Below are 23,709 nucleotides of genomic sequence, written 5' to 3'. Positions count from 1 at the left end.
ATGCTTTCGGTGGGCATGGCTTCCTGACGTCATTGTGGGTGGCGTCATGAGTTTGGAATGTGTTAGAATTTCCCTGTGGGCATATGTGTCAATGGCTTCAGTTCTTCTGTTTTGGTTCGCGTATGGAATTATGGGTGATGGTTGAGATAAGGATTCGTGTTGTGATTGGTGGGAAACTTTAAACCAAATGCTTCTGGTGGGCGTGGCTTCATGGGTGATGATAGAGATAAGGAATCATGTCGTGGGTGTGTGTTGTTTTCAGATGTAGATAAGTGACGTCATTTGTTATTTGTAAATAAGTGACGTTGTTGTTTTGAATTCAAAGGATGATATTAGTGGATAAGAAATCGTGTCGTGATTGGTGGACACTTCTGACAGGATCAAGATCAAGATAAGATAAGGAATCGTGACATGAATGTTTGTTATGAGATGTAGATAAGTGACTTCATTTGTTAGTTGTAAATAAGTGACGTTATTGTTTTGAATGGAAAGGGAAATATATTAGTGTATAAGTAATCGTGTTGTCTTTGGTGGACACTTCTGACAAGATCAAGATCAAGATAAGATAAGAATCGTGACGTTATGTGTTTGGATATTCACAGTTTCGAGGTTTTCTGAATAATTAATTATATGCTATGTCACTCAAACATACAGTTTTTTTTTTCTTCTATAGATGGCTGTACTAATTTTCCAATACATTTTGAGGTATTTCTTTCCTGTTAAACGGTGGGATTCTTAGAGTAAGTCGTGATGGCGGCAGTGTAATAAGCTATTCGAGCTTTTCTGAATAATTAATTATATACTTAAAATACCTGTCCTTAAACACATACACACACACATACACATTAGACATAAAAAATCGCTAATGTGTCCATGTTGATACTCTAATATATACCCTATGATTATTCTTATGGAAAAAAAAAACCTATTCAGTATTAGAATTACGCTTACCAAAAAACATACGAACAGTGATTATTGTTAAATCACTGTTCAAGTTATGTTATGTTATTCAAGTTATGTTCAAGTTAAAAAAAAAAAAAACTTACATTTCTTTCCAGAATGGGAACATCTTGGTACTATCTAGGTTTACTGAATATTCCAAATTGTTGATTAACATATATTCACAGGACACAAACACAAGTCTGAAAAGACATTTCACTTTTCATTATAGGTTACTGTGGCTAACATATATTCACACCACAAAACACACAAAACATAGGAGTTGAAAGATATTTCTGTAAATAACCAGAAAAGCTAGTGGACTACTTAATTTACTTTAGTATACGATTGGTTCTCTGTATTAATTCTTTCCCACTGTTGCCCAACCTTGGTGTGAAAGTCTGTGTGGCGTTTTGTTTAGGGCAAGTGTTATTTCCGATTGCTGTTAGAGTATGGAATTCTGACAAATGAAATTATTATTATTATTTTTTTTTTTTTCAAATTGATTGGTTATTTTCTGTATTTTACTTTTCAAGGTCATATTCTAACAGAATAACTGAGCAAAATTAATATATATATATATATATATATATATATATATAAAGTGTATGTGAATTTATTTTCCAACACTGTATATTTCTCATTAAGTCTTATCTTAAATATATCTCACTTATCCGCTCGCTGTTTGTTGTATGTAGGTGAGAAATCGTGTGTTTTGGTTCGACCTCTTGGTTTCCGTTGGGAAATTACCAATATAACTATTAATTTTACCTTCGATTCCTTGTGTTTTTAACCTATTTATCTAAGTGGAATTTATTTATTTTATTTATTTTTTTCTTTAGCATTAGTAAATTTTAAGTAACTGATATGAGACAAACAAGGTTTTGAACTCTCCGCAGTTTTTCTACAGCAATCTTTTTAAGAGTTTTTGTAACGTGTCGTTGGTTTTAAATATCTAATGGCTCTGTAAAATAACCAAACTCTAACAGTATTGTGACTTTTCAAGTAAAATCTTCACCACTAAAATTCTAGTTATTAATTTAATACCCGATTATTTCTTTTGCTTTCAAGATTTGACAGTTTCTTGAAATATTTGAGGGCTTGCATGAATAAATAAGACTTTTAGTTCATTGAATCAAAACAAAAAATTCTCTGGTTACTTTGTGGCATGAAATTTCATAAGGAAAAAAAAATTTTATCTTTCTTCTTAAATTTGTATAACACATCTACGACACCCTTGTTCATTTAAATTTACACATTTTATTTGAACGAAATATTATTTACAAATTGTATTTACTGAATCTAACAATACAGAAAATAAATAAATTGAAAAATACATCAAAGGTTCTTCCATGCTTGTGGAATTGCCATCGTATGGTTTTGACAACGTGACTCTCATCTGAAAGTTAATTTTCATTTGGTGTTTGTTGGGAATTTATTACTGTAGTAGTAAAATTAGGGTTGCATATTTATATTTTCGAATCCAATACGTATACTTCAGAGAATTATTAAAAGCACAGAATCTTTCGTTATGTTTCCAAAAGAATTTAAAAGTACACATTATGTTTTCACGTTTTGGGCATCCAATTTCATTTAAATCAAGAACAGGCATCCCTATTAACTTCGTTAATGTTTTTGATTTTTCTCTTCCTTTGGCAAGTAATATATGATATTTGCATGTTGATTCTATCATCCAATCTCTTAGTTTGTCCAAAGCTAGTGAACCAATTTCCCACTTCAGCTGATGGTTATATTTTATTAACCAAGAATTGTGTTTTTTAACTCTTTCAGGTAATTCTTTCCAACTACAAGGTGATTTTGTCACTGCATATCTTACACTAATTCCATCAGAAATACACATTTCTTTAGGAAATAAATTTGAACACTTATTCAAAAAAAATTGTACATCAATTATCCCAATGATAACTGAAAATTGGTATTTTTCACCCACTGTCGATTTTTCATAATCGTTTTCCTTCATTCTTCTTCTTCGATTACTTCATATGGCACCACAAATAAATAGGTATTTATTATTATTTCACTGATTATTAGCTCTGATCGTATACTTTATGGTAACTTTCGTTTACAAAATTCTAAACAATTAGAACTTTTCACAAAGAAATTTTCAAAGAATTTGTGGCTCACCCTTTATTTTTGCATTACCAAACACAAACCACAAAACAGCAGCTACAGTGGATGAACGATTACCTTAAGTCCAAAGTCACTTGACTCTATGGTATTTTCTTATAGTACTGTTTACACTTACCATCCCCTACCCTGACCGTTCCTTCAAAAATGAACCTTTTGCACAGATGACTCAACGACATGTTTTCACATGCTGTTGGATATACTGTTGGTGTGTTATCTGTTATGTGTTATCTGTAGAGTACAAACATTTTCTCTATGCCAAACTTTAAAGAAGAGTTAAAGTCACGTTTTGTTGGTTTAATTAGGTGCTTCTCTCTCTCTCTCTCTCTCTCTCTCTCTCTCTCTGTAAAATAACAAAATTTTAACAGTTCGGATTTTCGATTATGTGAACGATTTGTTTTCAGATAACTCAAATAATGTCAACTTCTCTCTTTCTCTCTCTCTCTCTCTGTAAAATAACAAAATTTTAACAGTTCGGATTTTCGATTATGTGAACGATTTGTTTTCAGATAACTCAAATAATGTCAACTTCTCTCTTTCTCTCTCTCTCTCTCTCTCTCTCTGTAAAATAACCAAATTCTAACAGTTCGGATTTTCGATTATGTGAACGATTTGTTTTTCATTTCGCTTTTTCATTTGTTTTTCATTCGATTTTCATTTCGCTCCTGGTCGTGTAGAAATGAATATTATGGTTCTTAAACAATGCACGAACGTTCCTGTTGCAAAACTCTTTTCCTTGATCAGTGTTTATGTAACATGGCACTTCCTCTTTAAAAATAGACTCGAAAGCATTAACAACATCGTCTGCTGATTTCTTCTTCAGTGTTCGAACCCACGCAAATCGGGAAAAACAATCAATGCATTATATGTTTTTATAGAAGGAAACACATACCCCCATTCTCTTTTGCAAGGGATGACATATTTGCCAAATCACATTGAACAGTGTGTAAAAGTGTCGGGACTTTGATTTGATTGCGTTTAAACTTTCTTCTAATAGGTTTATGTCTCAGATAAGTAGTTTGTGTTGCTAACCAACTTTTCACGGTTTCATGTGACAAATTTGTATGTTTCTGTAAAGCTTCGATACTTCCAAAACTAACTACTGTATTAGGATTATAGTAATCTGCTAACTTTTCCATTACTATTAATGAGTTTTTTTCCTCTACAGGTGAAAATTAAGAAACATCGCAAAAGTGGCAGTTACTTGGTTTTATAGCAGTACTGCTAATATCAGTGACCGGAGAAATAGCCATAATCATTTGGGAAGTGGTATCAAAATCAGACAATCAAACTTGCCTCATCAAAGAAATGTTATGCCAAGAAAAACACCATTTGCATTGGTGATATATGTAAATTCCTATTTCTGCATATTGCATTGTAAATAATATCTGTGAAATAAATATGTTTAAGTAAGAACACTTTTGAAATAACTGTGAATACACACACGATTTGTTTATTTATTTATTTATTGAACTTTAAGATATTAATACAGACAAATCAAAATATTCGGATGAACTATGAATAAAATATGAACTTGATTAGAATATGAATATAGAAGAAAATACAGATGAACTATGGGAAAAAAAGTGTGTGTTTGAGTGACACCAGTATATAATTAATTATTCAGAAAAGTTCGAAAGACTGTCGCCTTCACGACTTACTCTAAGAATTCCCACCCTTTAACAGGAAAGAAATACCCCATGATGAATTGGAAATTAGTACATCCAGTCTTAGACAACCAAACAAAACATGACGACAATGACAGATGTGTGTCACCTTGGGAAAATTCCAAGATATCTTATCTCAAAAACATCGCCCACAATTCTATAGCCAAACCAAAACAACACATGATGTTTCTGACAGTAGGGGGGCCCAGCGAAATTCCAAACATTCCAAAATCAATAACAACAAACATTCACGTCACGATTCCTTATCTTATCTTGATCTTGATCTGGTCAGAAGTGTCCACCAATCACGACACGATTCCTTATCTCTAACATCACCCATAATTCCATACGCGAACCAAAACACAAGAACTGAAGCCATTGACACATATGACCTCAGGGAAATTCCTAACATACCAATCCCATGAAGCCACACCCACCGGAAGCATTTGGTTTAAAGTTTCCCACCAATCACAACACGAATCCTTATCTCAACCATCCCCCATAATTCCATACGTGAACCAAAACAGAAGAACTGAAGCCATTGACACATATGCCCACAGGGAAATTCCAACACATTCCAAACTCATGACGTCACTCACAGTGACGTCAGGAAGCCACGCCCACCGGAAGCATTTGGTCAGAAGAGACTCCCATACTACTCTAGTCTGTAGAGAGCTATGTAGAATGCCGAAGCTGCCTCCTCGTCTAAACCCAGGGCTACCTCTACTTGCGCAGGGGTGATTTTGCTAATGTCATCAACAAAGAAGTCACCCCATTTTGCACTGACAATGTCGGGTCCATATTTCCCTGTGAAGAGGAGTTCTGGTTCTCCTACTTTATCTATCGCTACTTTGAACTTTTCTGCTACTCCGGGCATACCTATAAGGAGATGTCTTAGAGTCTCCCCTGCTTTTGCATGAGGGACTTCGGTTTCAGATACTTTTTCTGTTTTGAGAATTTTCAGCTCTTCTTCCTGCGGACTTAATGGCCGTTTGGAGGTGTTGGTGTTCACCTCCATCTATACTTCAGCTTCTTCTACATTATCTGAGTTGGCAATGTCTATATTTATTGGCAGTGGTAGCTCCGCTTTTGTCCGTGGGAGTTGCTATGATGGTTTCTGCATTGTCAGTCTCTTCTGTTGGGATCGTATTGCTGGTTTCTGCAATTCTGGTAGGTTTCCCTCCCTTACAGGACCTTTTCGTTGTTTTAGACATGGCGGTATGATCAGGAGTGGCCTCAAGAGGCGGAAACTCTTCGTGTTTTGTGACCTTTTCGTTGCTTGGTTTTATTGCTGATGTGATTGCACCACCCATCCTCTCTGCGAGGGTACTGGATGGGCAGTTGTCGACTTTGAGGTCAATGACCCCACATTTCAGGCAAGCAGCCTCGCATTTTTCTTGGTTGTGGCCTATTTTTAGGCAATTTTTGCACCTTATTCTAGGGCAGTCTGCCCCAAGATGATTGAAGGCGCCACATCTAATGCATTGCTTTTTGACGCCTGGGTAGTTTACCATTACCCGGGCAGATCCTATGAGGACAAAGTTAGGAACTTCGGTCCTCATTTCAAGAGAGATGGTTACCTCCTCTGACTTCCACTCAGGATTGTCTGGGTCATTGTGAACCTGGATTTCCGCACAACTCCCCACTTAGAGAATACGCTGTACGCTGCGGATGATGTCGTTGTTCTCCGCATATTCTAGTTCTAGGTGAAATCTCGGGATCTTAAGGGTTCTCAGGATGCTCCCAACCATGAAGGGAGAAACTTTTGTTTTCCCACAGTCAAAGCCTTGGAGCAGGGTATCCGGAGAGTTCATCGAAAAACAGTTTACCGAAAGACAATTTATCGAAGACAATTCATCGAAAAAGCAATTCACCGAATAAACAATTCATAGAAAATCAGTTTATCGAACAACAATTAATCGAAAAAGCAATTCATCGAAAGACAATTCCCCGAAAAAGCAATTCACCTATGAGCAGTTAATCGAAACGACAATTCATCGAAACGCAATTGATCGACAAACAACAATTCATCGAAAAATCAAAATTCATCGAAAATACAGTTCACAAAAATGAATTATAAGTCGTGTGGGGGCGAAGATGTGTGTGCATTTTTTTGTTTGTTTTGGATTATTTTGAGAGGTATATATCTTTTTATTATCCTACTATTTATAACTATTATTTATCCTACTTCGTTCGGAAAGCGATTTTTTGGCGGGGCATACTGGTTGCAGTGAATGATATCCACTGAGGCGGGTATAGTTGAGACGTTAAAAGAACATTTCATAAAGGGATTTCATCCTCGTGAAATTTTTTAACTCATATTCTAACCGTTGATGAAACATGGCTTCGTCACTATGACCCAGAGAACAAACAACAGTCAATGGAGTGGAGACACAAAGGTTCTCCATTGGCCAAAGAAGTTTCGAACTAAACAGTCAGCAGGGAAATTTCTTGCCATTGTCTTTTAGGATATGGATGGTGAAAACCTTACCTTACCTTACCTCAAGAAAGGTGAAACTGTTACAGCATTGAAGGAGGTACTGAAGGAAAATCGGTTCGAGAAACTAAGCAGATGCGTGTTGCTTTTGCAGGACAATGCACCTGCTTATGAAATCCAACAGACAATATACGACTTGGGATTTCAAATACCATATTCACCAGGGCTGGCCCTGGGGCCAGCCCTAGAAATTTTGTCGCCACGTGCAGTAGCATATTTTTCCCCCCCTTCTCCTTAAAAGAACTCTTTTAATGACGTCTTAAAAGCCATGATATTAATCTAGGCCTCAACATCTCTGATCATAAATTCTAAATAGCAGCATTAGCTAATAAAAATTCATACCTTAATGAGAAAGGATCATGAACTATATTTTTTACAGAGAGAGAGAGAGAGAGAGATTTCCTCTTAATGTGCAGTATAATAAAATGATTCGTAACGTGTTATTGTACTTCGGGATCTTTTAATTTTTAATGGAAGAGGGGCACAAAAATTTTGCACTCAGGCAGCGCAAACCCACGGAACGGCCCTGAAGATCAGTCACTGAGTTGTGTAGATTCTAGTTAATTGTTAAGAAAAGTTAATTGCTCTCCACATGTTTACTTGTGGCACCAAATAATGAATGAATGATTCCAGGAAAAAAAGTTCCTTTTCCAGGCATTAAAAAATACACAGCCTATATATTTACAAATGAATTGTAAGAATAAATTGCCGGTAGACAGTTTCATTTCCTGATCACGTTATCAGGAAATGAAAGTTTATGCTAAGAAAGAAGATTATATATATATATATATATATGTGTGTGTGTGTGTGTGTGTGTGTGTGTGTGTGTGTGTGTGTGTGTGTGTGTGTGTGTGTGTGTGTGTGTGTGTGTATTCAAGATACTAAGTAATTTTATATTAACTTGGTTTTAATCCAGAAACAGAAAAATCAACTTTAGAAACATCTCATCTCTGGAAAATGGAAGACTACAAAAAAACGTGGCGTGAATGTATAAAAAAAGTCCTCCATCCTAAACTTATTTTCTACAAAACTGCAGAAACCGAGAAGAGAAAAATTCTACAGCTCATTTAATGAAACTGCTGAAAAGGACTTCAGCATCCTACGTTTATCAAGGATGTCAAGCGCCTTTATCAGGGCGTTTAACTTGAAGGTGAGTTAGCCTGTCTCATACGTATGTCTCATACATATTTTCCATCCTCATACGAGGATGGAAGGTTTTCCTCTCTGAAACTTGGTTTTTTCGTGCCGAAAAACAAGCGAACCGAATTGGAAAAACAGGCAGGGATTTAAGGCCAGTTGCTTCTTCCTTAATTCAAAAGAACTCAACCCAATTCCAATTTCCTTTAGCACTGTGCTTTCTAACTGTGATCTGCCGACCACTGGCGTCCTTCAAAAGTCGAATAAGACTTCCAACAGCTGAATATAACACCAGATGAGTATGCTTCTAAAAGGTTTACAGGTTTGTTTTTTAAGACTCTTTATTCGTCATTCCTTATTTTATTATTTTCCTTTCCTAGAGAATATTTTAATATTTTATTTTTTTTAACAAACTGCACCGATCACCTCCTCAAAACCCAGAAATATACCCACACATATACTCATTATTATTCTTAGTCTATTCCTTCCCTTATTAACTGCAATTACTTGCTTTCGAGGTTATTCGGGAGATAAGTGCATGTGGCACTCCTGTCCTTGAGGATAACAGAAACAGGAGTAAATAAGTGAAACATGATTGAAAAATCTTCAGGAATGAATTTTTTCAAGTTTTCCAATATTTTTACTCTGAATTCCTGTATATTTTATTATTATATTGTGAAAAATATTTACATCAAAGAATCAATTTTTTATTATTATTAGTAGTAGTAGTAATATTAATGATTAATACTATTTTTCCTCAACCTCCTCAATATAATGATTGTTGGTATAGCAATGCTGCTTTACTAAGGAATAATTACAGAACAATATGGATTCTTATTGTCTTTCTTGTCCGATTTGCCTATTTCCAGGCGGAAAAGCCTAGTAATCTCAGTATTAGACCTACTATCTTACTTTCAGTAAATTTATTTATTTATTACATTTATTAATGAAAACATTTTATTTGGATTCCGTATTTGAAACTTTTACAAAAAAATGTTCAACATAAGTTAGTAGGTCTAATACTGAGATTACTAGGCTTTTCCGCCTGGAAATAATTTTGGTAGAACGAATTTCTTAGCCTATTCCTCCACTTATTAACTGCAATTACATGTTTTCGAGGTTATTCGGGAGATATATGCATGTGGTACTCTTGTCTTCCCTACAGATAAATCGCTAACTGTACAATGAAGCAGGATGTTCACTTGCATTAAATGCTCAAAAATGCAAGAAAATAATTATTACGCTTCAATAACCGCTTCCATATGTTGTCTGTATCATGAGTAACGTTCGGCATTGTTACTGAACATTTTCTAAACAATAGTTTGCAAGAAAAATGACTTTTCGATGAATTGTCTTTTCGACGAATTGCCATTCGTTAAATTATCGTTCGGTGAATTGCTTTTTCGATGAATTTGCCTGTAACCTTGGAGTAGCTTTTCTCTGCTCTGCATGTTTTTGGTAACCACCTGGTATCTTCCTCCCCCGTAGGGGATAAATCTAAATCCAAAGATGTTTCCTGCACCGACGCAATCTATCTATCTATATAATTTCTATAATAATTGCTTTCGCCATCCCCCTTGCCGGTATTGTGGCGTCAACCTCAATTCCGAGGGTACGCACACACGCAGAATGGAGAGCATGATCAGATGGGGAGGGGGGCTAACTATTCCCACCACCAAGTGTTTTATATTGCCCCAGTTCGGGGCAATACTCTTATCTGCATCTGCACTGGTCTGTTAATATCGCGAATTCCTGGTGGAACTTGTGTTCGATGTTAACTTTGCAGCCAGATATATACTATACTATACTATACTACAATTTGCTCTTAGCCTGTTAAGTAGGTAAGAACAGATACTATACTACACTTTGATCTCAGCCAAAAGGCAGAGAAGCAACTGTAAACACATGGATCCCCGAGCCAAGTGAATGATCCTGTGAAGTATATGCTAAACTTCTGTATGCAAGTCATGCACTTTTCATTATCTAAATAATAAAAAGGTGTATTAACTTATTATTAAAATTCTGCAAAATAAAATTAATTATGGTAAGTTTTAAAATAAATTAGAAAGTAAATTATACTTAACAAGAAATTATATTACTTTTTCACCCCTTACTCAAGCATAGCCAAACTTTATTTATTTACACACGGATTAAGGAATAAACAAGAATATAATATTTTGTTAAATATAATTTAATTTGACGAGCAATTTTTCTATTAAAGTTAACTAAATTTTGATTCGGTTTGAATCGATACGATTCCCAACGTGTAGATAGATTACGAGATAAGTATCTATGGAAATGGTGATTTGTACACTACTACATTTGCCTGCCTTCATGTACAGTATAGTTTCCCTTAGTTTCGTTCGAATTATGTCTATGCTGATACTGCTGCGTTGCCTTTCGTATTGCATTTATCTATTCGTAGCCTTTGCTTATTGACGGATTCGCTAATTATCACCAAAGTCTTACATCAAACTTTGGTCAAATTGTTTGAAACTATCTAGCCGAAAGCATATCCAGGGTTGAATCAATGTCCGATATGTAAATTAACCAGGAATTTCAGCTATTTTTATGCCATTAATCACAGCCCTATTTCATTCAATCTACAGATCGGAAATTCGGGTGCGATATTTAGGAGCCACAAACGCCTGTTTTTGGATAACAGCCATGTCTTCTCTTAGCGGATAGAAATATCCTATTGGCTAACAACCCTTATCATTTTCTTTTCCTCATTACTGCCTTCATGAATATCGTTTTTCTTGTACCACCAAGAATTCCGATAATATTGAACTTTGTCTTGTGTGGGAATCTTCAACTTAACAAGCGACTTAGAATCGGAGAAGACCTAAGACTTCCGTCTTGTTATATGTAAGGCAATAATACAGCTTGGATGGCTATCGCCAAAAAATAACTTTAAACTGCCATTTAAGGAGAAAATAATCTGCACACCAAGTTACATGCTTTTTCGCCGCTATGAGCCTCGATGTATTTATTTCCATATTTCATATTGTATGTATGTCTTTATTTATTTATTTTTATTTGTTTATTTTTACTTTATTTTATTTATTTCTATTTATTATGGTAAGGCTTCAGTAGCGACAATGTTCTTTTGTCGGAAGAACAGCAGTTCGAACCCTATAATTCTTTGCCTAATAGTGTTAAACAAATATGACGTCATGTATACTTTTTACTCTGTTTACCAAAGTAATATTTTTATTTTAAAATTAGTAATAATAATAATAAATTTAGAAATAATAATGCAACTTATATTTTATATATAGGTTAAAGAAAATTATTACAAATAATATGAAATATTTTATGAAATTCTAAAACATTTGCACACACATCTTAAACATCACGATATTTCAATTATTTCTATTGAGCGAATAAACATTAACTGTCAGGGACGGGAGAATCGACCGTGAGATGCGGTGATTGATTCATTCAATCCAATACCCTCGGAGGGTAATGGATGGCAATGCTGTAGCCAATGAAGTTCTAACTGAGGTTCGGCTATTGCTGTTACCCTCCTGCCATGATCAGAGCTTTAATTAATTGCTCAATAACACCCTATCCCTACATTGTCCTCTACAGATAACGGGGAATAAAAAGCATTCTTGCTCCGCCCCTTTAAGCCAGTCCTTATATATATAAGGACTATTAACTGTCAGTGGATGGCAGACTGGAGGATCCAAGTTAACACCCAGAAAAGCTCAGCCATACTATTTACTAGAAAGAAAATTCATACCATGGAGGATATTTATTTATTGGGAGTAAAGATTCCATGGCAGACTGAAGTTAAATATCTTGGAGTGATTCTTGATAGTAAACCCCTATTCAGCAAACATATTAGTTACATTTCCTCAAAGACATCGAACGTCTTAGCACAGCTCTACCCTATGATCAACAGACAAAGTAAACTGGACATGCAAACAAAATTAACAATTTACAAGATGGTAATTAGACCGGTTATCACTTACGCATCCCTAGCTTGGAGCCACACCGCAAATTCTAACATTCTAAAACTTCAGAGATTACAGAATAAGTGCCTGAGGATGATTCTGGATGCCCCCTGGTACATAAGAAACACCCAGATCCACATAGAAGTTAATATCCCTTATATCTCTTCCTTTCTCATAAATCTAGCTGAGAAGTTCTTTACCAAGACAAGTAACCATCCAAACCCGTTAATCAAGGAAGCCTCGGAATATAATGAAGAAGAAATCTACAAATTTAAAAGACCAAAATCTATTTTAAGTTCAGCTGAACGCAACTAACTTCACTGCCCTCAATGGGCGAGCATATAGCTCACAAACACTCCATTCAAAGTTCTTTTATTAGAAGACAAAGGGGAATATGAAAAGCAATTTTGCTTCACCCATCTAGCCAGAAATGTTAATGTTAATTAACTGTCAGTGAGCGTTAAAAAACAGCTTAATTGATGGGCATTTTATTATTTTCGAATAGAATATAATTTAATTACGATACTGCGTTAAAGAAAAGTCTGTAAGCGTCATAAATAAATAAACGTCCAAAATAGTTAAAAAAATGTTTATGAGGAATGCTCAACGTGGTACCTGGAATGATGGATCCATTATTCTAACATTCAGCTAAGTCTCTGGTGTCTTGGCCATTCCTAATCTTCTTCGAAGTAATTCTTCACACCGATGATGGATCTTATACATACCAATTTTCTACTAACCGGTTTTTTGGAGGTTTCATATCTCAACCATTCAAAAACCACAATCTGCCATACCAGAGTTAAGTCCTTCTGATCTGATTAACCTTGTCAAGGATTCATTCCAGCTGTTTCCTATGTCTTGTCAGAATACTGTGTGACCTGCATATTCAGGTTGCTGACCTATCCAAACGTATCTTAATTCCTGTCTTCGGTTCATCTAATGCGATACACATGATATCCTCAACAGGGGCTTAGATCAAAGAAAAGCATTGGAATCCATTAAACTCTTTGTTTTTATCATTATACAGTACTAATGCAGGAACTAGAGTCTACTATATATAGAGTACAAAGCAGTCTCCCCATTAGGATATATATTTCTCCACTCTTTATAATTTATATTGAGAACCACCTTCGAATGTTCAAAGCAAATACACCAATCAAAGGAGTGGTTGAGAGATGTACAACTGCCTTTTCTACCAATTGTTTCTATATAGGATTGTGGGTGGATTAATCGACCGTGAGATGCGGTGATTAATACCCTTAAAGGGTAATGGATGGCAATGCTGTAGTCAATGAAATACTAACTGAGGCTCGGCTATTGCTGTTACCTTCCTGCCATGATCAGAGCTTTAATAGTTCAATAACACCTTATAAGGATAAGGATGAGATTGATGATTCTATATATGTTCTACACATGGATGTTGTTATTGTACTTCTCCGAAAGACAAAGTTCTTGCATATATCAATTATAAATAATAACAGGACATCAGTTTGCTTTTATCCTCACTCGTGTGGGATAAATATATGTTCACTTGACACTCGGGTAGGTTTGATTTTGAATTTTCGGACAAGAAGGTGAGGAACATCCTTATAAATCTTTTCAACCTCAGATGGGTTAGCCTTACTAAGACCAAACGGAGGTCTCAACCAGGTTCTATAAACGTACATTTTCTGATTATTTCTCTTCAACAAACCAAACTGGGGATTTTTCGTTTCAAACATTTGCTTTCTTACTTAGAATTCTCTGTTTTTATCCTCTCTCGTTCATCTCTTTTCATACAAACAATATTTCTTTCCATTGAATAAATTTCTCTAATGTTCCTCCGATTCCAATCTAACTTTAAAAGAGCCAACAGCATGAGATTCGCTATCAACTACATCTCTTGATTTTCTGAACTGTCAAGAGGTTTCCTTCTTTCCCAATCCCTCCCTTTACTTCACGCACACCGCTAAATGCGTTATAGGATTTCCACCTCTAGCAAATAACATAGCGCATCTCTTATAATCCCAAACAAATCATAGTAACAATACAATATTTTCGACAATAAAATACCGAATTAACAGCAATCACAGTATTATTATTATTGAGGCAATTTTCATTTTGGCAATTTTCGTCCCATAACTAGATAATGTTATCTATTCTATAACTCTAATTGGTGTATTATGGTACATCCTAAAGAAATATTTTATTTTGAAAATTGTAAACGTTTTTAATTATATTAAATATAATAATATGTGTTGCATATTTAAGTAATAATTGTAAACTATTTTGCTTTATCATTTAAGATTTATGTTTATTATTTGTCAAACCATGCTGAAAGGGAACTGGCTACTGATCTATTAATTCTGGTTGAATCTTGCTCACAAATAATCGACCGAAGTTTCTTGAACCTTTAAGTCGTTCTCGAAATTTCCCTAATTCGAATTAACTTTCAATTCAGTATTCAACCCTATCCAGTAAGTCAACCTGGACACGTGTTAGTACCTCTATTGGAAAGAATGTCTTTTTCTTAATATCCAAGCAAACGAATACAATAAAGAAACAGTCTTTTATATACCCCCTGAAGGTACATCCTGTTATCTCCTTAATTTCACCGGAGCTGCCTTAACGTTTTCAAGTCTTTTACGGCGAGCACAAGTGCCTATTATGAAATGATGTTGGATACTAAAAACTCTAAAGTTAAGTAAAAATGAAAAAAAAAAAAAAATTCTAATAACGGCAAAGTTCTCATCACTTAATGCTATCATTGTTTTTCCGTATTTAAGAAAGATGTTGATGTAACATACTTAACGTCGTTAATTATTATCGTACTTGAAAGTGTTATTTCTTTTGTGTTGCAGTTTTTTCTCTCAAACTCGTTGTCCCATGGAACTGCATTTAAGTTAATAGCAATTATGTAGACAGTTTAAAATGACAGTAGAATTCTATAGATAGCATTTTAGGCCCATTAACGTGTTCTTTCGCTGACGTCAAATTATTTTATCAAGTAGAAAGGTTCTTTATAAGAAGGTATGTGTGTAAATGAGCATCGTTTGATATTTCATACACTGTATTATTCCTAAAGTTTGCATTTTTAACGACTTTTACTTCTTACTTTTATTGTCAGCTAACGAACATTCTTTTTCTCAAAGCATCGTGAATTAATTTTGTAGTTTACTAAATTAAATCTTCATGGGTTCGTTTTCAAGTACCGTAATGTATTTAATGTTTTGAGATGTCTAAAACTGTGCAAGAAATTTGTATCTGCTCATGTATCTTGTGATTGCATATCCGTTTTTTTGATTGCACCCAACGAAACAATGCATAACATATATCGAGGTCAACAAGTTAACTTTATCCATTGTATTATTATTTAATGATGATTACATATAATTTCTAGCACAGCTCCAGTTTGGGATAGTTCTGTGTCTCAACTTGTGTTCTACATAAAAGTTATGAAGAAAAATTAAATAAATGAACGAAACCATTTTGTAACTTCATATGAATTTCTTATAGTTCTTATAAGAACTGGGCGATGGACTGAGTCCTTGACTCTTTATCCCGTCATCTGAATGAAGTAAATCTGTGTAGATGGAGTGTTATTGAGCTGAAAAGCTCTAGTCATGGCTGGGTAACGGCAATAGCCGAGCCTCAGTTAAAACTTCATTGGCTACAGCATTACCATTTGTTACCCTGGAAGTCCTAAAAAGGACTTTCATTTCTAATTTTTCATATGAATTTTTTAAAAAAACTTATATATAAATATAAACTTATTAGTTTTTCTAATAAATGTGGGAACATTATTATAAAATATTTCTAAGAAAATAAAAATATTTAATTGTATTTTTGAATTTTCAACTTTTATATAATTTAATATCTTTTTTATTATAAATTTTAGAAATCTAAGATATTTACATTTACAATTCATATATTAATATCATGGTATTGATTTACAGTATTATACACCTAATTAAAATAAATAATGTGCATTAAAATGTTGTGGGAGTGGCTCCACCTACTGGTAAACATAAAAATCTCATGAAATTTCATTATAACTACCAATCTTTTTTGCGATTTTCTGAAAGCTGTATTTTTGGAACATAAAGCAGGAAAACTTTGCAAACAAGTAAGTGTTTTTAGTGGAAACATAACCTGGAAACAATCACGCGTATCCTTCCCCCCGCATCAGATTGTAGGGAGTATTAGAACCGACGTCTGTAAAGAAACAACACTAAGCCTTTTCTATCCCTTTATACATCAGACGGACAAAAGAGGATTACAACTGCCAAGTGAGTGGGATTGCTGTATTTTTCCTTCTAGATGATAAGCCTAGGAGTGAGCGAGCTAGCCTTAAATCTATTAAATCGTCCATGCTCCCTGAATTCTACCGATAGGATGGAAAAATGCAGTGACTGTTTATTTTCATAGTTAGGTACTTCATTACTATGGCCTTTGTCATACTTTTTTTGCTTTTGCTTCGTTCATTATTTTCTGTTCTCGTACAGATTCCTGGTTTCAGACAGTGGAGTTTTATGACTGATTCCTCAATATTTTTATGAGCTTTGATTGATATTTTAATTATATTTCCAGTCTTATGCATCTGTATAATGTTTCCATTTCGTTTCGAGCAGTCATTACGTTTTTTTTAACAAGTACATTGAAAAGATTAATAATCAGTATATTTAGTTCATGATTTTTTTTGAAGGAGGGATTGGTCGTCGGTATTTCGCCTGAGCAACTAATACCAGAAGCGAGTGTATTATGTTTTTTGATATGTTCTCGGTCAGAACTGGGAAAAATCCTCAGAACCACATTCATTTGAAAAGTCCTTATAAATGAAAAGTATGGCCATTTTCACGCAATCAATATATTTATATCGATCGTGTGAAATATATATTTAAACATTTTTTTAAATGTGGTCCAAAGAGATGAGGTAGGTGGTTCCTAACCCTCCAGTTGTAGGTACGGGACCAATCTACCTTATTTGGTAGTGCGTGTGCGCTAACACAGGGTTATTGTGCAGCATGAGGATATCTTCGCTTAGCAATCCAGGACAATTGTGGCGAATGGCTAGCCATAAATGATCCGGCGGTTTATAATAGTCTCTTAGTCTACTGCATATATATGCAGTAGACTAACGCTTTCACAATGTCACCGTTAAGAAACGTCAATGACAATGAACATCTTTAAATGCACAAATAGGATTAAGCTGGGCAACTTTCTCTCTATTATATATGACCATATTTCCTATCATGCTGCTAATATGCAACCAGTGGTTGGCAGTACGAAACCATTGTGTTTCGTACCATTCTCCCCCCCCCCTATTCTCAGAAGTCAAAGTTGTGTTTCAACTGTGACTTCTATATTATATATAGAAGTCAAATAACATCTATATATATATTATATATATTAGATGTTATATTATTATTTGAAATACCGTTGTACTATGAAGATTCATCTGCAAGACTGTTTTCTGATAGTTATTTTCCTAAGTGTGGAATGAATTTTACCGCCTTAGTCTTCTATATTCTCACAGCCTTAACAATCTCGGGCCCTTGCTGATCCCTAGTTGAATTATTGTCTTAATTCAACTATAGAGAATAATTCCAGGATTATCTAACTCTTGGCCTCCCTATGGTGCCAGTACCATAGTTCATATTTTTAATGAGCAACCCACAGTTTTTCTGCTTCCATATGCTGTGTTATCAATAACACCGAGTTAATTTTTAATATCCTTATTTTTAACATAGTTCTCGCATTGATGCTTGGTTAACTCTCCTGGTTTCTCTCAGCATTCTCGTAAATATATTCTCCAGTCTTTGGTTAACAATATTTTATCTTAATCTATACTTAGATTGGATTGCTTATATTATTTGTTGTAGCACTTTGACAATTCAACTATCTATTTACCAATTTATTCTCTTCGATAAATTACGTTTAAGTAGCTAAAATTTATTATTGGTCTTTTTATTATTTTTATTTAATTTATTATTACTAGTATAATAACATTTATTTATTTTTATTGTTTATATTTGGAATTCTTTCTGTGCTTTGGACATCTATCACAATTTATTTCTTTGTTTAAATGTATGATGATGAAACACTGTAAGTTAACAGAGGTTGTAAAGCCGCCATTTTTATTATTGGTTGAAATGTATTTTGTCTGAAGTCTTTCTGTGAGATGAAAACTTCTTCTACTCCAGTGTGAGATAGGCTAACTCATCTTTTAGTTGAAAAGACATATAAAGCCGGAAGTATGGAGACTGTCTGCTCAAATGATAACATATATGCAGTAGACTAAACGTTAAAATCTCCAGAGTCCTGCTAACTCACTACAGAAAATGACCTAAAACAGACGTTATAAGATCACTTGGGACTGTATGTTTGTTCTAATACTGATCCACGTTGTAAATATAACATTATAAACTATCAAGACAAGAATAAACAGTTCACAATAGAGTAAGAACCATTTCTAGCATCAATTGATTATTCTTACGTAAAAGCTATTGCATTTCGATCCACAGGGTAAAGCAATTTTTGCCGTAAATCCCCGATCAAATTTTGATAACATTTCTTTTGTATTTATCGTTTTATATATTTGACTGATGAGAACTAATGAGCTCGAAACAGCTGCCACGCCAGCCAACATTACGGACGTAAACAAATAGCTAAAACTCGGTTTACTGTTCAAATTTCGTTAATGCCAAGAAAGAAAACGATTATTTGCAACTATAGACAGTAAAGTACGTACTAATTATAAAGAAATCAATTATTCTTTCCAGTCTACTTTAAGGCAGAGAATGCTTTTCTCAGACCATTAAGTTTAAAAAGTAATTGCCAGAGCTTGAGAGAGCCCCCGCGAGACGCTTTTAAAAGAAAAGAAATTTCTACCAAGTTTATTAGACAAGCCCTTGCTCATGATCATCATAATTTAATAAAAATTTCTGGCTGGCTCAAGTTGGGGTGGCGCTACTGTCAATAAAGGCTTAGCCTATTTACTTACAACCTTCGTGAGTGATTTACCAGAAATTAATGGGCAAAGGATATGGTAATTAATCAGCTTTCTTGCACCGGTTAAGAAGCTATTCTGCTAAGTTAGCAGGTGGGCTTTTAATTATAGGGAGTTTCTAAGGGGTACGATGGGGTGTTTTACGTGGTTGAGGATGCGAGATGATTGCCATTAAAAATAATTTTGTAATATTCGATAATATGTATTGATTTAGCGGCCTTCATCTTCTGATTAATGTCTGAATTATAATCCCATCCCAACCTGTGTGGTTTAAAGGATTTTCATCGCGTTGCTCGCTAAGGAAAGATTTTTTTTTTTTATTATTTTTGTACGTTTAAGCTTAAAATGTGTAAAACGGCTTTTTTTTAACCTGCCAGATGATTTTCATGATTTTTTAGATAGCTTTAAGAGAATATCTTCGGTTTATTTTCTACACTTAAAAAAAAAAAAAAGCAGAGCAGGATTTTGTGTGATTCTGCGCTTAAAATCATAGAAAAATGCCTTTAGCTGTAACGTAAAAGATACTAAAATGCAACTAATGCTTGAGATAATTGAACACTACGCCATCTATCGTTTTACATTTATAAATGGTAATTTCAGTTTTTATAGATCAGAAAGAACTATCAAATAATAATCTTTTTTTTTAAAATATTATAATTAAAATGTTTAAAAGCTTAAACATTTTAAAAGTTGAAAAATGTTTTTTAAAATTTTTGTTTTATTACCTTGTATATAATAAAAATATAATATTATTATATATTTTTATTTGATATTGTTAAAAGTTTCTTATATAATATTATTATATATTTCTGCATATATTAAATAACTACATGCATGGAAGGCTCTTCAGGGTGGTTGAGCTGGATTAAACCCAAGGAGGGTAATGCTGTAGCCAATGAAGTTCTAACTGAGGATCGGCTATTGCTGTAACCCTCTTGCCATGATCAGAGCTTTATAGCTCAATAACACCTTATCCTTACACTGTCCTCTACAGATAACGGGGAAGATGAAAAGCATTCTTGCTTCGCCCCTTTAAGCCAGTCCTTATAAGGACTATAAGGAAACTACATGTAGTTCATAGTATAGTTCTATGTGAACTATCAAGTAGATTATTTAAATGAAGGGGAGATTAAATCCCACATTGTTTCAAAACCGAATAAGAAACTCAAAGATCGCAATCAAAGAGTTTCATGCCGAATATAGTAAACTATAAAAGTATCGGCGGATACTAGCGTAAGCCAAAGCACGTAGTACAAACTAGGGCAAAACTAAGTTTTGAAACAATGTGGGATTTAATATCCCCTTAATTTAAATAATGTTGCATCGCCGAAATGAAGCCTATTGGCTCTTTATATTTAATTAATATCAAGTAGATTATTAATATGACGAGTCCTTTGAAGTGTCGTATAATAATAATAACTAATAATTTTCATTACATCTCAAAACAAACTAAATTAATATTTTGATGTAATGTTAATTAATAGCATGCCACTGGGCAGCGAAACTCAGCTGTAGTAAGACGTAAAACGTGATCCATACGTAAGAATTTGAAAGCTAAAAAAAATACTGTATTTACTCGAATATAACTCTAACTATTTTCTCAAAATTAAAGCTAAAAAATCGTGTTGGAGATACGTGCGGGAATTTTTGGAAACTAAAGTTTTCAGAAAAAAACTGAAAATGGTTGCGACTTACCAAGAAGCTCCTACTCGCTATCACTACTTTTGGCATCGAGAACAGTTTCTTTGTGTGCATCGTCAAAGTCATCTACCCAAATAGCGTCATCTTCTTTCCCATTATTTCAAGCAAAAATTACCAGTAATTTACAAGACTTGAGATACGTAGAGCAGCTATGAAGAAGTGCATATGATTGGTGCGGTATTAACAAAAGATCGGGCGAACCAAAGACAAATTAGCGTTTCGACAGTTGAGTTGAAATGCTAATTCCCTTCAACCGAATTCCATAATATCTGAAACACATTCACTATATATTTCTTAGTTTTAACACGTTAACGACGGGGGGATGGCGTCAAGCAAAACCATATGTTCCACCGGCAACATATGGTTTTGCTTGGTTTATATAGCAGTTTTTGTTGGAGCTGTGATGTGATTCATTAGTTAGTGCCGTTTTATCCCGGTTGTCTCTAATTGCACTGTTTGTTGAAAAAAATATAATGACCCCTTTAATTATGCATAGCCCAAAATTGCCACATACCCCCCAAACGACCTTTCGCGTACCCCCCGGTGGTACGCGTACCACACGTTTGAGAACCACTATCCTAGGGGATGAGTTTTACATTAGGGTTAATACTAAGAACAGTGACCCTAGCTTTATCGACCTTTACTACGAGTTTCCTGGTATTGTACTATCCAGGTGTTTGTTTACGCTTGGACTCGTCGAACTTTTATAGCTCGCTATATTCGCATTAACTCTTTGATTTCTATCTTAGAGTTTCTCATTCGGCTTTGAAATAATGTGGGATTAAATATCCCCTTAATTTCAATAAGGGTATTTCCATTATAATTATAATTTCCTAGTACGGTACATATGTACTTAAACTTGCTTTTCAGGTACCCCCTCCTCGATATTTTAAATATCAGGGTTTATTGTGCGCTACAGGATGTAGACAAATGCAGTAGAACTTATATAGCGGAATTACAGAAAAGTGCTTGTGGCACTTTTCTGTAATTTTGTAACAATGCTTCACGAGATCATATATTAAAACCATTATCTCATTAAGCAATCCCTAAAACCGCGGGCAATGAAAGGTGTGGATTTTAACACTTTATACCAGTGCACTGGAAGGCAAAAAAGTTTGGGTTACAAAAGAAATTTTTAATGAATGGTTCGATCAATGTTTTGTTCCAGAGGTTAAACGCTATTTGGTGGGAAAAAATTTGACTTTAAAGTTTTATGGATTATAGACAATGTGTTGGACCTTTTCGAATTTCTGTTCGAATAGTTAAATCATAATTTATATTATTTTTCAAAAAAATCCCCTTCAAAAAATCAAAAAAATTTAAAAACTCAATATATATATATATATATATATATTTGAAAAAAATAGATTTAATGACTCCAAGACCGAGATAACATATAAAGATTTTAATGATAAATACTACTAGTTTAGGCATATAGCAGCCTTCTTCAGGTATTTATTAAGGAAAGGAATACTAATAAACATTGAATTATTTAAACAAACTGGAAATTACAGGTACAAATTGCCTCACATAATCGATACATAAAAAGGTTGTATTTTTCAAGTTGTTCCAACTGGCGTGCCATTGTTTGTTGCAATTGTGCGTGCAAGTACACTTGAACGCCAATATTGAATAACTGCAGCATGGCTATCTGGGATGTTATAACTTAAATTATTATTTAAGTGGACCGGGTTCAGTAGGATTTCCCTTGATTCTACGATTTTCCTTTCAAACTCATCTTCACAGCGAAAAATATTTTCTGATCTATTCCAGCATACAGAGTGGCTTTGTTGGTCATCATTAGGATTATTTAAAAAAAGAACATGACTGGATAACGCAGTTGCATGAGATCTTTTGTATGAGATGTCTCTCTTATGCTCTTCTATGCGTTGTTCAATAGATTTGTTAGTTTGACCAAAGTATAGGATATTGCAATCACACCACAATTTATATACTCCAGGGTACTTAAGGTTGTGATGAGTAGGTTTTGGATGGCTGATTAGAGAGCGGATTTTTGGAAGTGTGGTGAAGTGCGTTGTCCAGTCATGTTCTTTTTTCAAATAATCCTAATGATGACCAACAAAGCCACTCTGTATGCTGGAATAGATCAGAAAATATTTTTCGCTGTGAAGATGAGTTTGAAAGGAAAATCGTAGAATCAAGGGAAATCCTACTGAACCCGGTCCACTTAAATAATAATTTAAGTTATAACATCCCAGATAGCCATGCTGCAGTTATTCAATATTGGCGTTCACGTGAACTTGCACGCACAATTGCAACAAACAATGGCACGCCAGTTGGAACAACTTGAAAAATACAACGTTTTTATGTATCGATTATGTGAGGCAATTTGTACCTGTAATTTCCAGTTTGTTTAAATAATTCAATGTTTATTAGTATTCCTTTCCTTTATAAATACCTGAAGAAGGCTGCTATATGCCGAAACTAGTAGTATTTATCATTAAAATCTTTATATGTTATCTCGGTCTTGGAGTCATTAAATCTATTTTTTTCAAATGTATAACAACCGAGTAAAAGCTGATCGCCATATATATATATATACAGTATATATATATATATATTTTTTTTTTTTTTTGAAGGGGTTTTTTTGAAAAATAATATAAATTGTGATTTAACTATTTTTAAAGTAAATATAATAATAATATTAAG

The sequence above is a fragment of the Typopeltis vanoorti genome, chromosome 17 (assembly GCF_054136105.1).
Source record: "Typopeltis vanoorti isolate ZY-2024b chromosome 17, IOZ_Tvanoo_1.0, whole genome shotgun sequence".
Lineage (NCBI taxonomy): Eukaryota > Metazoa > Arthropoda > Arachnida > Uropygi > Thelyphonidae > Typopeltis > Typopeltis vanoorti.
Note: the sequence above shows the minus strand (reverse complement) of the source record.